The sequence below is a fragment of the Amblyraja radiata genome, chromosome 4 (assembly GCF_010909765.2).
Source record: "Amblyraja radiata isolate CabotCenter1 chromosome 4, sAmbRad1.1.pri, whole genome shotgun sequence".
NCBI lineage: Eukaryota > Metazoa > Chordata > Chondrichthyes > Rajiformes > Rajidae > Amblyraja > Amblyraja radiata.
The window spans coordinates 8180615-8197333 of NC_045959.1; the positions used below are offsets into that span (position 1 = coordinate 8180615).

The 16719-nt window shown below is 42.0% G+C and overlaps 1 long non-coding RNA gene across 1 annotated transcript in view; it reads left to right on the plus strand.

Annotated features, from left to right (window-relative positions):
- LOC116971806 overlaps nt 1-14142 on the plus strand; it is a 54463-nt gene extending 40321 nt beyond the window's left edge. The window contains exon 3 of the long non-coding RNA XR_004411628.1: nt 14088-14142. This is a non-coding gene — a long non-coding RNA (uncharacterized LOC116971806). The remainder of the gene's footprint in view (nt 1-14087) is intronic.
- Nucleotides 14143-16719: the final 2577 nt, after the last annotated feature.

Consider the following 16719-nt stretch of genomic DNA (forward strand, 5'->3'; position numbering starts at 1 on the left):
CAGCATCTTCTGGAATATCCCCAGAAATACCTGCAAATGTTCCACCATCATCCTCGCTAGGGTCCCTTTCCAGTCAATTTTGGCCAGTCCCTCCTTCATGCCTCCATAGTCCCCTTTGTTCAACTGCAATACTGACACTTCCGATTTTACCTTCTCCCTCTCAAATTGCAGATTAAAACTTATTATATGGACACAACCTCCTAATGGTTCCTTTACCTTGAGTTCCCTTATCAAATCTGGTTCATTACACAACACTAAATCCAGAATTGCCTACTCCCTGGTTGGCTCCAATACAAGCTGCTCTAAGAATCCATCTCGGAGGCACTCCACAAACTCCCTTTCTTGGGGTCCTACTTGATTTTCTCAGTCTACCCGCATGTTGAAATCTCCCATAACTACCGTAGCATCACCTTTGTTACATGTTAATTTTTACATCCGATACAACTTGCACCCTATCTCCAGGCTACTGATTGGGGGCCTGTAGATAACTCCCCGTAGGGTCTTTTTACCCTTACAATTTCTCGGTTCTATCTACAATTACTCTACATCTTCTGATTCTATGTCACCCCTCTGGATTTCATTCCTCACCAACAGAATCACCTCACCCTCTCTGTCCACCTGTCTGTCTTTTCGATAGACGTATATCCCTGAATATTCAGTCCCCAGCTCTGATCCTCTTGCAGTCATGAATCTGTAATTCCCACAATATCATACTTACCAATTTCTAACTGAGCCTCAAGCTCATCCACTTTATTTCTTATCCTTTGCGCATTCATATATAACACTTTTAGTTCGGTATTCACACCCCATCTCACACCGGTTCCTATTTCACCTAACCTTACTCTCTTATCCCTTGTTGTACTTTCCGTTCCATTAATTCAGGTGTCTTTCATAACTTTTCCTGTACTCTCTACCCCTTTAACTCCATCCTTATACTTCCAATTTGTCATCTCCTCTCCCTCGCTATTTAGTTTATGATTTAATTTTTCAAAATCATTGCTTTTTGACTTTGTAGTTTGGTCTTTGTAGTGCATATCTTTTCTTTCATTTTCCAAATAATGCAACAATACTGAAAATCCACGGTTCTTTGATCATCCCACGAGTAACATTTGTCACTTTTTCTGGCTGGATTGATGGTGGGAGGCTGCCAATAGGTTTTTGGCCCTGGTGTTTTAGCCGAGACTAATTCCATAATCAAGTTTCTCCCCAGTCATTTTAATTTGTAATGTCACCTTCATAACTTCAGCCTGTTTCTTCTCAAGGCCACTATTTACTCACTGGTGATTCTGAGTTGGCCATTATATATTAAACCTAACATGTGGCTTGACTTTCTCATTTATGTGTTATATTATTCACTTCTTTCAAGAAAATATTTGCAATCCTTTCTTTCCCTACCAGATCTCTGCACATTGCCTGTGGCAGATTGAAATCCTACATGACTATCAAATTATGTTCTGTTGTAGTTTCATACATGCCTGGACAGCTTACTGTTTGATCTGTTCATCTTGTGCTGCCAGTTAACTGGGTCTAATGATTTTATTATTTCACTGAATCATTAATAATTTTGAGCCAAATTGCTTTTGCTGTCTCATTTTCAGACAATACTCCTTCCTTTTGAGTACCTGTTATATTATCATTCTCTATAATACCAACCCTTCAGATGGTATAATAGGTTTATCTTCTTATAACTTTCTATCGTTTCTTGGTATCATCACGACCCATCTCAGCTTGCTGTAATAATTCTATCTAGGCAATAGTTTCAGTGCACTGCCTTCTCTTTTGATTTATTTCTCCCTTCCTTCCCAACACCATAAGATATAAACCATTTTCAGCTTCTTGCGATATCCTACTAACTTTATTTACCTTATCTTCTCATGTACTTTTTTCAAACAAGTTCCAGTGGAGGTGGCTGAAGAAGGATCCCAACCCAAAACATCACCTGTCCATTTTTTCCAGCGATGATGTCTGACCCACTGAGTTGCTCCAGCATTTTGTGTCCATCCATTGGAGGTGCCTTAGTTTTTCAAATTTGATTGATTGATTATACCTTTAATAATCCTTTACAGGAAATTACAGTGCCACGACAGCTTCAAGACAGACATAACACCACACATTTCCTCAAATGGCTTCCATACTTAACAAGTTAAAATACAAGTCAAAATACAAGTTAAAATACAATTAATTAAAAAAAGTGCAGTTATTTATGCGCATTATATAACCTTATAGCAGCTGGTAAACAGGACTTCCTATGTCTCTCAGTTTTGCACATTGGTGCAATCAGTCTCTGACTGAAGATGCTGCTCTTGATCACCTTCAGGGCATGGAGTGGGTGAGTGGGGTTGGTCATTATTGAACCCAGTTTGTTCAGAGTTCTGGCCTCTGCCACCTGCTGGACCGTTCGTTGCTCAGCCCCGACCACTGAGCCGGCCTTCCTGATCAGCTTGTCCAGTCTGTTTTTGTCCGCTATGCGGGCGCCATCTCCCCAACAGGCCACAGCAAAAAACAGAGCACTGGCCACCACTGAATGGTAGACACTGCACAGTAGGGGTTGGCAGATGTTAAATGACCTCAGCCTCCTTAAAAAATTTCCTCCGTAGGTTACTTTAATAGGTCCATGCATTATGCAAAACCTTACCCTTTGATTCTTATGTTTCATAAATATAATCTCATATGTGGCTTTGAGGGATCAGCTACTCAAAAGTTTTAACTTTTACCATTACTATTGCTGTCATGCAATTAATCCCTCCCAATCCCATTCTTATATCTTATGACTATGGTACAATTCTCTTGTTAAATCAAACAGCTTGGTTTGTTTACAGTTTGCTAACATCTTCTGGTTGAACACCAGATATTAAACTGACTATTATTGGGTTTTATTATGGGCTCTGGGATCAATAAACTAGACTTGTCCAGAATTTTATATTGCGAGAATGCTCTGGAAAAGCACACGCTGCCACTATTGGTGATTCAATATAGTGGGCTAGCATTTGTCAAGGCACGTTATCTGATTGTATCAATTATTAAGTAGACTTGGAGCTCGGTTCTGGGACCGCAGCCATTTACAATATACATCAATGATTTAGATGAAGGGATTCAAAGTAACATTAGCAAATTTGCAGATCACACAAAGCTGGGTGGCTGTGTGAACTGTGAGGAGGATGCTATGAGAATGCAGGGTGACTTGGACAGGTTGGGGGAGTGGGCAGATGCATGGCAGATGAAGTTTAATGCGGATAAATGTGAGGTTATCCATTTTGGTAGCAAAAACAGGAAGGCAGATCACTATCTAAATGGCGTCAAGTTGGGAAAAGGGGAAGTACAACGGGATCTGGGTGTTCTTGTACATCAGTCTATGTAAGTAAGCATGCAGGTACAGCAGGCAGTGAAGAAAGCGAATGGGATGTTGGACTTTATAACAAGAGGAATCGAATATAGGAGCAAAGAGGTCCTTCTGCAGTTGTACAGAGCCCTAGCGAGACCACACCTGGAGTATTGTGTGCAGTTTTGGTCCCCTAATTTGAGGAAGGACATTCTTGCTATTGAGGGAGTGCAGTGTAGGTTTACAAGGTTAATTCCCGGCATGGCGGAACTGTCGTATGCTGAGAGAATGGAGCAGCTGGGCTTGTACACTCTGGAGCTTAGAAGGATGAGAGGGTATCTCATTGAAACATACAGTGGCTTGCAAAAGTTTTCATACCCCTTGAACTTTTCCACATTTTGTCACGTTACAACCACAAACGTAAATGTGTTTTATTGGGATTTTATGTGATAGACCAACACAAAGTGGCGCATAATTGTGAAGTGGAAAGAAAATGATACATGGTTTTCAAATTTTTTTACAAATAAAAAACTGAAAAGTGTGGCGTGCAAAAGTATTCAGCCCCCCTGTGTCAATACTTTGTAGAACCACCTTTCGCTGCAATTACAGCTGCAAGTCTTTTGGGGTACCCCAAAACTCTGCCTCTCTACCAGCTTTTCACATCTAGAGACTGAAATTTTTGCCCATTCTTCTTTGCAAAATAGCTCAAACTCAGTCAGATTGGATGGAGAGCGTCTGTGAACAGCAATTTTCAAGTCTTGCCAGAGATTCTCAATTGGATTTAGGTCTGGACTTTGACTGGGCCATTCTAACACATGAATATGCTTTGATCTAAACCATTCCATTGTAGCTCTGGCTGTATGTTTAGGGTCGTTGTCCTGCTGGAAGGTGAACCTCCACCCCAGTCTCAAGTCTTTTTCAGACTCTAACAGGTTTTTTTCCAAGATTGCCCTGTATTTGGCTCCATCCATCTTCCCATCAACTCTGACCAGCTTCCCTGTCCCTGCTGAAGAAAAGCATCCCCACAGCATGATGCTGCCACCACCATGTTTCACAGTGGGGATGGTGTGTTCAGGGTGATGTGCAGTGTTAGTTTTCCGCCACAAATAGCGTTTTGCATTTAGGCCAAAAACTTCAATTTTGGTCTCATCTGACCAGAGCACCTTCCTCCACATGTTTGCTGTGTCCCCCACATGGCTTGTGGCAAACTGCAAACGGGACTTCTTATGGCTTTTTTTCAACAATGGCTTTCTTCTTGCCACTCTTCCATAAAGGCCCGATTTGTGGATTGCACGACTAATAGTTGTCCTGTGGACAGATTCTCCCACCTGAGCTGTGGATCTCTGCAGCTCCTCCAGAGTTACCATGGGCCTCTTGGCTGCTTCTCTGATCAATGCTCTCCTTGCCCGGCCTGTCAGTTTAGGTGGACGGCCATGTCTTGGTAGGTTTGCAGTTGTGCCATACTCTTTCCATTTTCGGATTATGGATTGAACAGTGCTCCGTGAGATGTTCAAAGCTTGGGATATTTTTTTATAACCTAACCCTGCTTTAAACTTCTCCACAACTTTATCCCTGACCTGTCTGGTGTGTTCCTTGGGCTTCATGATGCTGTTTGTTCACTAAACCTCTGAGGCCTTCACAGAACAGCTGTATTTATACTGAGATTAGATTATACACGTGGACTCTATTTACTAATTAGGTGACTTCTGAAGGCAATTGGTTGCACTGGATTTTATTTAGGGGTATCAGAGTAAAGGGGGCTGAATACTTTTGCACGCCACACTTTTCAGTTTTTTATTTGTAAAAAAATTTGAAAACCATGTATAATTTTCCTTCCACTTCACAATTATGCGCCACTTTGTGTTGGTCTATCGCATAAAATCTCAATAAAATACATTTACGTTTGTGGTTGTAACGTGATAAAATGTGGAAAAGTTCAAGGGGTATGAATACTTTTGCAAGCCACTGTATATGATTGTTAAGGGCTTGGACACGCTAGAGGCAGGAAACATGTTCCCGATGTTGGAGGACTCCAGAACAAGGGGCCACAGTTTAAGAATAAGGAGTAAGCCAATTAGAGGAAACACTTTTTCTTACAGAGAGTGGTGAGTCTGTGGAATTCTCTGCCTCAGAGGGCGGTGGAGGCAGGTTCTCTGGATGCTTTCAAGTGAGAGCTGGATAGGGCTCTTAAAAATAGCGGAGTCAGGGGATATGGGGAGAAGGCAGGAATGGGGTACTGATTGGGGATGATCAGCCATGATCACATTGAATGGCGGTGCTGGCTCGAAGGGCCAAATGGCCTACTCCTGCACCTATTGTCTATTGTCTATTGTCTATTGACTTATCCAAGAAGTTTTAAGTTTCAAATATTTGTCTTTGCCAGTGACTAAAGGTAGGAGCTAAAATTGTTAGACCAAATTAAAGTGCATGAAATGAACATTACATAGACTAAAAAGGAAGTACTTAGGATTTCTCTAACTTCAAATAACCCTTGCATCTCCCCTCTCTTCATCCCTCCCCCACCCTAGTCACCCTACCAGTTTCACTGAGTCCTGCTGAGTTTCACTGTTCGTATCACTCATTGTTACCTTCCCCACAGCCAACAATGGACCATTGTGGGCTCCACCTTTCCTTGATCATCGTTGCTGGCTTTGATTTGACTTTTTGCATATCTTACATTTGTTTGTTCTATGTACCTTTTCGTATCTCTCATTTCCCTCTCCCCGACTCTCAGTCTGAAGAAGGGTCTTGACCCGAAATGTCACCTATTACTTTTCTCCAGAGACGCTGCCTGACCTGCTGAGTTACTCCAGCTTTTTGTGTCTATCTTTGGCATAAACCAACATCTGCAGTTCTTTCTGACACATTCATTGGTATTGGTTTAATATCGATTTTAATTGTCATGTTTACCAAGATACAGAGAAACATGTCAAAGTGCAGAAAGTAGTGTTACAACTTTATAGCTCTACAGTTACAGAGAAAGTGTAGATAAAACAAGTACAAGGGTCACAATGAGGTAAGTTGGGAGATCCATACTGCTAAAGTCCATGTTAGCTTATGAGTGGACTGTTAAGTAGTCTGATAGCAGTGTGGAAGAACCTGTTTCTGAATTTGGTGGTACATGCTTTCAATCCTTTGTATCTTCTGCCCATCATAAGAGGATGGCCTGTGTGCAAATGGTTCATGTTATTTGTGCTGCTTTCCCGAGCTTGCATGGAGTGTAGATTAATCTATGGAGAACAGGGAAGGCTGGTTTGTATGATGGAATTGAGGACATCCACAACTCTTTGTAATGTATTGTAGTCTTGGACAGAGCTGATGCCAAACTAAGCTGTGCTGCATCCCGATAGAATGTTTATCTATAGAAATTGGTAAGAGTTGTCGGAGACATAACAAACTTCCTTAAGGACCTGTCCCACTTTGCGATTATTTCGGCAACTGCGGGCGTCAGTGACGACAATCTACGACAGGCTACGACACAGTTGACGTCAAGCTGCGACAATCTATGTCAGCCGACGTCACAATTTCCAGGACCTCAACAGCGAAAGCAAACGACAACCTACGACAATGCCTACGACATCCTGCAACTGCACAGACGTCAAACAGCGACAGCCCAAGTCAACAGACGTCCATCCACAACACGATACGGCAGGATACAACAGGCTGTGTCACTGCCTACAACATCTGAGGACAACAGGTTGATGCATGATGGCGCATGATGATGCAAGCTGTCGCAAAATGAATTAGCCGAGGTCATGACCTTGCGTCACCATGCGTCACCGGGCATCACTTGTATACAGCCTACGTCAGCATGCGACAGGATGCACGACATGATAAGACACACAGGTGTCGCGGAAATATTTTGAACATTCCAAAATCCAGTGGCTGCAAAGAGACACCGCACGTTATTACATGCGTCACCCCGCGACAACGCCGTGACAACCTCTTTTCAGGCTGTCGCCAAAAATGTTGCCCAAGTGGGACAGGCCCTTTAGTCTTCTGAGGAGGTAGAAGCATTGGTGCACTTTCTTGGCTATAGCTTCAATGTGGTTGCACCAGGACAATTTTTTGATGATATTTACACCTTAGAATTTGATTGGGGTGTGCAGACCACCTTGTTTCCTGAAGTCAATAATTAAATCCTTCATCTTGTTGACTTTGAGGGAGAGGTTGGTGGCTTGACACCATATTACTAAGTTCTCTATTTTCTTACTGCACTCCATCTTGTCATTGTTTGAGATCCAGCTCATAGTAGTGCTGTCATCTGCCAACCTGTAAATAGAGTCAGACCAGGTTAGGGAGGCACAAGAGCTGCTCGGCAGGGTTGAGACGGAGTGCGAGAAAGTGGGCCTCCACCTCAATGCCAAGAAGACGGAGTACATGGCGTTCAACGTTGGTGACCATGAGCCTCTCAAGACCAGTGGAGGTGCATCTCTCAAAGTGGAAGACTTCAAGTACCTGGGAGCAAGGATGCAGAGCTCAGAGAATGATCTTTGACTCCATGACCCATAGACTACACCCTATACACTCACGACTATGACAATAAACTCTTGAACTTGAACTCTTGGACATCAAGGCCCGGAAAGCGGATGCATTGAAAGCCCTCAATAACATGGGGAAAATCTGGACGTCTCGGATGTCCAAGGGTCTCAAACTGAGATTCTTCCATGCAAATGTAGAGACCATATTCTTGTACGGCTGTGAGGCATGGACGCTCACTCGAGCACTGTCCAAGTCTCTCGATGGTACCCACACCATCGAGATGTATAGTGTGTAGTCAGGGTCAAAGATCCATTTGCAGAGGGGGTGCTGACTCATAGTTCCAGCAGTTTGCATGAGTTTGGTTGAAAATATAATGTTAAAAGCACAGCTACAGTCTCTTCTTCTTATCGAGTCCACACACAAGATTAGAAGTTGTTCAGCCAGAGCTGAACACACTTCTCGACATCTGCACAATGGTGTCTGTCTTGCGCTTCTTGTGCTTCTTGTGCGTGGTGGTGGAAAGATTGGTGGAAACAGGGCCGCGACGTGAACGCTCTTTCCTTGACCCCAGCTACAGTCAATAAATGGGATTACGATGTAATTTTCCTTGTTATCCAGATGTTCCAGTGATGAGTGAGCTGGAGATGCTGCCCAACTTCACTTGCTACCCTGTGATACCATACATACCTTGCCACAATCATATAATAATCCTGGGGCTTTAGCTGGGTCTGGATCTTTGCATTCGGGTGGATTTAGACCATATCTTACAAGGTACAGAGAAAGAAATACATTGATCAGATAAGGAGAGAGAAAATAAACTAAAAGGAACATGAAGCATTGACGGTTTCACTTTCTACTACCTGCCTGACCTGCTGAGATTTTCCAGCACCTTCTATTATTAATTATTAAAAGCTATTGTTTTTCTTTGAATGTTATTATGTGCCTTTAGTTGTAGCAAAGCATTTCCAACAAAAAGTTCCTACACAGGCTCAATTACTCTTGCAATTCCCTGGGCATTCTTCTGTACCTCATCTCACCTATGTTCTTATGGAGATATCTGAAGACAGGATCTTCAGAGTCTCTTGTCCAGAGTAGGTGAATCGAGGACCAGAGGACATAGGTTTAAGGTGAAGGGGAAAAGATTTAATTGAAATCTGAGGGGTAACTTTTTCACCCAGAGGGTGATGAGTGTATGGAACAAGTTACCAGAGGAGGTAGTTGAGGCAGGAAGTATCCCAATGTTTAAGAAACTGTTGGACAGGTGCATGGATAAGACAGGTTAGGACAGGAGGGATATGGGCCAAACGCAGACAGACTGGACGAGTGTAGCTGGGACATGTTGGCTGGTGTGGGAAAGTTGGGCCAAAATGCCTGTTTCCACACTGTATCACTCAATGATTCTATGACAGGACATTGCATTCCATCAGTTTCTTGCCTTTATGTTCTCAACGGGTCTGCACTTGGTCTAGTAATGTAAATAACTTATGTAAAATTGAATGTGTCCAGTTAATGGCTGCTCTCCTAGTCAACAAGTCTCACCATGCTTTGGGGACGTGTCTTTTGCCGCAAAGTTCATTCTTTAGGAAGCTCATTTAAGGGCCTGTCCCATTTGGGCGTTATTTCCGCGTCACGCAGGTGGTGCGCGAAGATTTTGTGAATCCCAAAATCCTGGGGCGCCGCGTGCGACCGCGTGTCACTGCCTATGTCACCATGCGCGTGTAATGCGCACCATGCACGCTTCACATGCGCGTCACGACTCGCGCGTCTTGCGTCGTGACCCGTAAATGACGTCGCGTAAATGACGCGATAATGACGCCCAAGTGGGACAGGCCCTTTATTTTCTTCAAGACTGCACATCTCTGCAAACAGAGATCAGCTAATAGAATGCTTCCTATCTTGGGGCTTGAGTTGGCTCTGCTAGTCTTTTTCTATCAAAATTGGCCCGATTTTTGCAGTTTTCTACAATAATGGGTGACTTTATTCATTGCTTATTGCACCCCATTTGCCCTAATTTCTTTAAAACCTCATCAGTTTGATGTTGTTTTCCATTGATAGTATAAAACAGAACTAGCTAAAATGTTGTGACACATTACCAGATAGTTTGTGGCAGTTTCAAGTTACCCGTCAAGGCACTAATTGTTAATCAACACTTTTACTCAAAAGGTGTTGAAGTTTGCAAGTTTGTGCAATGTACCCTGTTGCTGCTTTCAGTACAGCTATTGCAAAATCCCAGTTGCTCATTATGTGAATGAGTTGCCAAACTATGAAAATCCTTTTGTTTTTACTGTTTCACATTGCTACTGATTTTGATTCTGTTGCTTATCTCAGCCTTGGATTTGCTGATCGTCAAAACGTGGCCTTTCTTTTGGCAACTGAAACAATCGGATCTTTCACACCAATAATTTGGTGAATGATGGACATTGCGACGATAGCGCCAAACTGAAATTGTTTCACCAGTGCATTCTGAGCTTGGCTTTTCAGCCCTAGACTTTGCAACAGCACTTTAACATTAGTGTGAGCTGCTTTGTAGTTGCTGATGGTGGATGCAATTCTCTAACGCTTTCTGCCCTTTCCATCAACAAACTTTGACTAAATTCATCCTTCCACTGGACCACGCAAGTTCAAGTTACATTTATTGTCACATGCGCCAATTGGTACAGTGCGATTTGAGTTACCGTACAGCCATACGAATAAAAAAACCATAATACACGATAGAGTTTAACATAAACATGACATAAACTTTCCACAACTTTAAGGCATGATCGAAATTTCAAATCAAAGATATATTCCTTCATGAAACAATCTACTTATTAATTGTCATTTGCTCCCTGACCCATATTTAGGATTAAAGTATTCTCCTAATTCTGCACATCTTAAAACAAGATATATTTTTTATCTTTCTATGGTCCCAAGATGATTTGTATGTAATTTACTTCTTGCTCAGTCTGCAGTTGAGTTGTTGCTTTTTTTATGATCCTATATAGAATATAGTACAGTACAGCACCTAAACAGGTAGTTTGGCCCATAATGTCTGTGCTGAACATCAAGCCAAATTAAACTAATCTCTTCTGTCTGTGTGTGATCCATATTCTTCCATTCCCTGCATAACTATGTGCCTATCTAAAAGCCTCTTAAATGCTACTATGATATTTGCTTCCACCATCACCCACTACTAGTTCCAGGAATCTATTACCCTCTGTGTAAAAACCCTGCCCTGCACACCTCCTTTAAACCTTTCCCCTCTGCCTTAAAGCTATGCCCTCGAGTCTTTGATATTTCCAACTTGAGAGAAAGGTTCTGATTATCTGTCCCATCATGACTCTCATAATTTAATAACATTTTCTCAGGTCTGCCCTTAACTTCCAGAGAAAACAATCAAGGCTGTCCAACTTCGCCTTATAACTAATACCCTCTGATATAGACACCATTATGGTAAACATCGTATGCACACACTGTTCAGAGCCACCACATCCTTCCTGTAATAGAGAGAACTGGACTTGCAAACAATACTCCAAAAGCTGCAACTTGACCTCTTGATTCTTATACAATGCCACGACCAATGAAGACCAATGATATGCCTTTTTACCACCCTATCTAGTTATGTTGCCACTTCAAGAGTCAAGAGTGTTTTATTGTTATATTTCCCAGATAGGACAATGGAATTATTGCTTGCTGAAGCACAACAGAATAGGTAAACATTGTACATAATGGGAGTAAAAAGTTCAGTGTGTATATATACACACTCACACATACTCAATAAATAAACAAATATAGTGCAATAATAATAATAATCTGTTGTAGTTCAGAGCTTATTTGTTGTCGTGTTTAATAATATGAACTTGGACCCTGAATCCATTCTGTAAATCAATGCCAAGGGTCTTGCCATGAGCTGTGTAATTTCCCCAGACATTCAACCTCTCAGAGTGCAACATTACATACCTACATAGATTAAACTCTATCTGCCATTTCTCCACTCATATCTGTAGTTGATCTATATTCCACTGTATCTTTTAACAGCCTTTCTCACTGTTCACACTTTCAGCGATTGTGGTACCATCTGCCAATTTACTAACAACCCATCTCCATTTATGTCCAAGTCATTTAAATATATCACAAACAATTGAGGTTCAACACAGATCACTGTGGACCTCCACTGGCCACAGACCTTCAGACAGAATAACACCCTTCCACCACAACACTCGGTCTCCAATGGGTAAATCCAAAAAACCTAATAAATGTGGATCTCATTCATCTTACATAGAAACATGGAAAATAGGTGCAGGAGGAGGCCATTCACCCCTTCGAGCCAGCACCGCCATTCATTGTGATCATGGCTGATCGTCCCCTATCAATAACCCGCGCCTGCCTTCTCCCCATATCTCTTGACTCCACTAGCCCCTAGAGCTCTATCTAACTCTCTCTTAAATCCATCCAGTGACTTGGCCTCCACTGCCCTCTGTGGCAGGGAATTCCATAAATTCACAACTCTCTGGGTGAAAAAGTTTTTTCTCACCTCAGTCTTAAATTACCTCCCCTTTATTCTAAAAGCGCTTTCTCACGGGGCGACTTGACGCAAGATGTAACCAGAGTGAAGTGGTCGTGGTCTAGCACGATATCACACGATATAACGGGGGGTAGATAAAGAGTTCCCACGGTACTCGGCATTTCTGTTATTTGTGCGAGTGACTTGTCCGTCTCCCGAGCTTTCCCGTTAAATCTTGAATGAACATTGTGAACTACACGTGGCACAAATGATGTCACTTTTTTTTTCACACACTATAAATATCCTCCCTTGGTTGAATTGGCTCATTTGGAGACATGCCTATACTAAGTAGTTTCGAGTACAGGATGGTGGTTTTTTTCATTGACGCGCTGTATGCAGCAGCCCACTATGTGCATCGAGGACGCTTGCGTGAAGGCAGAAGGGAGAGATTAATTAAAAAGAGAATTAAGAGGAAGTCTCACTGGATGTGAAAGAGCAAAGAGGCCATCTCTGCGCTTACTACAATTCACAATTGGGGAGTGTGCCGTGGCAGGACAGCTATATTGATGGGTAGCCGACCACAGGAACACTACTGCATGTTTACAGAAATGCATAGCAAATAAGCTGACTTTCTAGTGTTGTCCTCTGAAAAGTGCTTCCTATAAGATGTTCGTCCACAAAACCTGCCATTTAGCACATTGCATTGTCCCTTTTAATGCCTGAGTTTAGGCTTGTTGCGGAGGTTAATGAATATAATGTGTTTAAAATAATCTAGCGTGCCTCATTTGTTGATTTTCGTGTTTGCGAGGCCCTTTTATAGACAAATGTTTGGTGTGATGCACCTTCTCTCAACATGTGCAAGAAGTCGTCTTTTTATATTGTCAAATAGGAATAAAGACTGTCTCACATTTACCGTGCTGATTGGCTTATTTTATTTTCTACCGAGAGGTGAAACTTTCAAACGTTTAAATAGCTCAACAATTGATGGACCTGAACACTCAAAAATGAAACTTAATGAAAATGTGATTATATCACCTCCCTTCAACTATTTTGTGTTTCAGCATGAGAGGGATTATAACATTAGAGACATTCATCTTGTAGTGATGTGTTAATGAAGAATTGCAGACATCAAGCTGATAGTAAAAAATATATTTATTTAACAATGAGGTAAACAAGCACTGACAATCAAACTGCTGAGGTAAAAGCTTTATCACACTTCAGGCTATCATAAAATGTGGAGCCACCAACAGAAACAAAGTAATGCCCAAGAGGAAAAGACACACATATTAAAATACAGACATTTATAAAGGATATTGAGACCTTTTTTACTCACCTTCTGTCCCCTCTGTCCAGCTTCCGGGTTTACCGTTCGCAGGAGTTCCCACGGTAACCGCAAGAGTTATTACGGATATCGCACGGATATCGCACTGGCCACTACGTTCATATAATGTTGCAATGCTCAACCACAAGTGTACAAGTCACTCTTGGAGAAATTCAAGTTTGCTTGAATTTTCTCCCGAGTCACCAAGTTACACGATTACCTGCCGTTAGCGCCACGGTGGTCCAGGATGGTCCACGAATGCCGTACTGTTATCGCACGAGGTTCCCACGATGTTAAACTCTGGTTAACTCTTGCGTCAAGTCGCCCCGTGAGAAAGGCCTATTAGAATAAACCATTTTATTCTAAGAATAAACCAAGAACCTTAATCTTTTGGATGATCCTATCAGAAGACATAATCAAATACCTTACTAAAATTAAAACTGCCATACCCCTATTAATCACCTTTGTCACTTTCCCATAAGACATGACCTGCTATGGTCAAAGCCACGCTGACTGTACCTAATTATCTCATTCTCTTCTCAATGTAAGTAAATCCGATTCCTAAGAATGGGGTCTAATAGCTTCCCTCCCACTGACATGAGGCTCACTGGCCTACAATTTCCTGAGTTATCTCTACATTTCCTTAAATAAAAGAACAGCAGTGACTACTCTCCAGACCTACCGTATCTCATCTGCGGCTACAGAAGATACAAAGATACTCGTCAAAGCCTCTCTTGCCTCTTTAAATAATTTGGGATAGTTCTGGACCCCTTGGAGGTTTTTCCAGCTTCATGCTCTTCAAGAACCCCAACCCCACCAGCTTCTTGATCTCTTAGTGCCCCAGTATATGTCTCCCCCACAATGTTCTCACTATCCCCCACATGCCCTTATCCTTGGTTAATATGGATGCAATGTATTAATTTAGTACCTTACATACTAACTGACTCCAAGCATGTTCCGTCCTTTTTCCTAGATTGGTACTATCTTCTCCCGTGTTAACCTTTTGCTTTTAATGTACATGTCCAATTGCTGCTTGTTTTATATTCCTCAATGGCCCTGTCTGATTGCATCTTCCTAAACTTAACATATGCATTTTTTAAATTTTTGACCAAATTTACAAACTCCCTATTTTTCCAACGTTCCCTTACCTTGAGCACTCGTCGGTGCACATAGAAACCTAAAGGCCCTGTCCCACTTTCCCGAGTTACTCACGAACTCTTCCGAGTTTTCCCCTTGATTCGAACTCGGGAAATGTCGGGTAATGTCGGTAGCGAGTTTGTAGTAGCCCGATGGAGTCCGTAGATGTTTCGTAGCAGCTCATAATGCCAGCCGTAGGAACTTGGGCATCAGGTAAGTCGGGACATGTTTTCAACATGTTGAAAAATGTCCACGAGTTACAAAAATAGCCCCGAGTACCTACGAACGGCTATTACCGTAATTCTCCGAGTTTGAATCAAGGGGAAAACTCGGGAGAGTTCGTGAATGACTCGGAAAAGTGGGACTTAAGAGCAATGGGATTCCGTATTAATGATTAATTCTGTATTAATGGAGAAAAACACTTAAAAAAATATTTATTGATTCTTTATAGCTATCAGGCCACAATCAACAGATGCTTCAATGAATCTAATGAAAATAAAGTGTCCACATCATAAATAAGACTTCAGAATCTATTGGGACATTGTAAAAACAGATCTAAAGAGTTTGAAGTTTATTTACAAGACAGCGCATTTACTATTTGCATGTTGAATCTCTAAGGTGCTGTTGCAAATGAATGCCGATGATTGTGAAATGTCCATATTATTTATGAAGTAGGACACCACATAATTCTGCTGTCAAAAAAATTCCTAACTTAATATCCGTGTGGGAAAAATGGGTGGGGGGGATAGTGGGGGAAACAGGTGTGGAAATGTTGGAGAATGGTGTGTTGGATGGAGTGACTGGTGGGGTGAAAGGTGGGGACCTGGGGAACACCATCCATATGAAGGGATTGGGGAGCAGGAGCACAAACTCCAGGACAGCGAGGCGACAAGACTCATGGATCCATCCACAAGAGCAGGAGGGAAAACCATGTTCACCGAGCACAAACCATTGAAATCTCTGTACGTTGCATAAAATAGCTTATTTGGTATATAAAATAATCTATATAATGCCTATTAGACTTTATGCAAAAGTTTCCAGCAAGTACAGTGTACATTTGGGTATTATTATTTGCTCTTTTGTAGATATCAGTCACGAGGATTTTTTACCAGTTAAAGTCACGCACATTTATCAGCCTTAATTAGTGTAATTTAGCACAAGTGAAAACACGGGGCAAAATGTAATTTACTAAGTCTCCATATGGACAGAAATTCAACTTTGATATATGTATTAATGTTTGGTTTAGTTTAGAGATACAGCATGAAAAAAAATACAGCCCACCAAGTCCATGCTGACCATCAATCACCCGTTCACACTATTTTTATGGGATGCAAAAACTGTACCACAGTGACTGACTGAAGTAGCCAATTCTGCAACCACCACTGACCGACGTGATATAGAAGATGGCTGGACACGAGGAAGAAGACTATTTTTATGTTATCCCACTTTCTCAATCACTCCTTTCACACTAGGGTGTCAATTTACAGAGGTCAATTAACCTACAAACGTGCACGTCTTTATGCCCCTGTCCCACTTAGGAACATAGGTTGCCATTTTAAAAATCGGTGATTTTTTAGACCGAAGCCGGTTGCGATGCTTGTTGAAGGAGGTTGCCGGAGGTAGTGGAAGGTCTTACCTTCCACTACCTGCAACCTCCGGCAACCACCTTCAACTAGCATCGCAACCGGCTTCGACTAAAAAATTACCAATTTTTAAAACGGCAACCTATTTTTAGTCACGGCCAGTTTTGAAATTTTTGAAATAATCGGCAGAACCTAGAAGAAGTGGAAGCCACTTTCGACCATTAGGGAGACTGACAAAAACCTCCGGGAACCACACGGAAACCTTGGGTGGGGCGCAAAGTCTCCAGAGGTTTCCGTTCAGGTTTCCTAAGTGGGACAGGGACATTAGGATGTGGGAGGAACCTGGAGCAACAGCAAGAAACCCATGTGGTCATAGGGAGAATGTGCAACCTCA